Source organism: Myotis davidii, unplaced genomic scaffold (genome assembly GCF_000327345.1).
Source record: "Myotis davidii unplaced genomic scaffold, ASM32734v1 scaffold205, whole genome shotgun sequence".
Taxonomy (NCBI): domain Eukaryota; kingdom Metazoa; phylum Chordata; class Mammalia; order Chiroptera; family Vespertilionidae; genus Myotis; species Myotis davidii.
In genome coordinates, this window is record NW_006297573.1 from 1,355,462 (window position 1) to 1,356,427 (window position 966).

The following is a 966-nucleotide window of genomic DNA, read 5'->3' on the forward strand; positions in this document are numbered from 1 at the left end:
GTGAGATAGTGGAAGAGGACACCCCGTAGCAGTTCTGTGAGCAGGAGATCAACCTGCACCTTGCTCAGTCCTTCTGGGCTTCAGTGTCCACATCCATAAGATCACTGAGGAAAAAAACGTTTCCGACTCCCTGACACACTGGGGCACAAGTGATAATAAAGCAGAGCTGAGCATTAAGCATAGACAGTCCTGGAAGGCTGGGCATCATCAGACATACAGGCTAAACACTGCAGACAGTGATTACAGAGTTAGACAGTTAACTTAAAAAGAAAGTCACAAATGTCAGAGAATACAGTCAATGAGAACTCAGTCGCTCACAGAATTAGGAGGTACTGAACTAAGGACTAATTCTGTTGACTCTGTTTCTTTTTAAACTGTCAGTGGTACCAAGAAAGGGCGGAAGGGTAGGAATAAGTCTACAGAAAACTGGCCTTGACTATGGCCAATCCAAGATCTGATTTCCTACCCTCAGTTGAGGTGGGAAGAAGAGACTCAACAATAGGTATATACTAAGCACCCTGTGCCAGGTACGAGAGCTACAATGATGAATGACAAATACAGTCCCTCATCACTAGCCTCACATACTATTGGCCAGAGCTGCAAGAATTACTTTCTCCTATCTCACATATGTAAGACTGAGGCAATACCTACAAAATGCCTTAAACTCTCAGATAAACATTATATAAACGGAAACACACTTAACTAAGAAAATCGTTGTGTGTATTAACCTTTCAAAGAACCAATGTTATCTTAGCAAGATGAGGATGCTATCAATGTGATTCTTTGTCTCAAATAGGAGTCAAGCCAGAGAAGCAAACGTGAGAACAGAAGCTATCTTTAAACCAAGACCCATGCCCAGGGCAATGCTACTCTCTGCCCACTGCTCACCCGCCTGTAGGAATGCAATCAGAACCATGCCCCTTGCCACCCTTCCTGTGCCACCCAGCACAGGCAATGCGTGTTGTC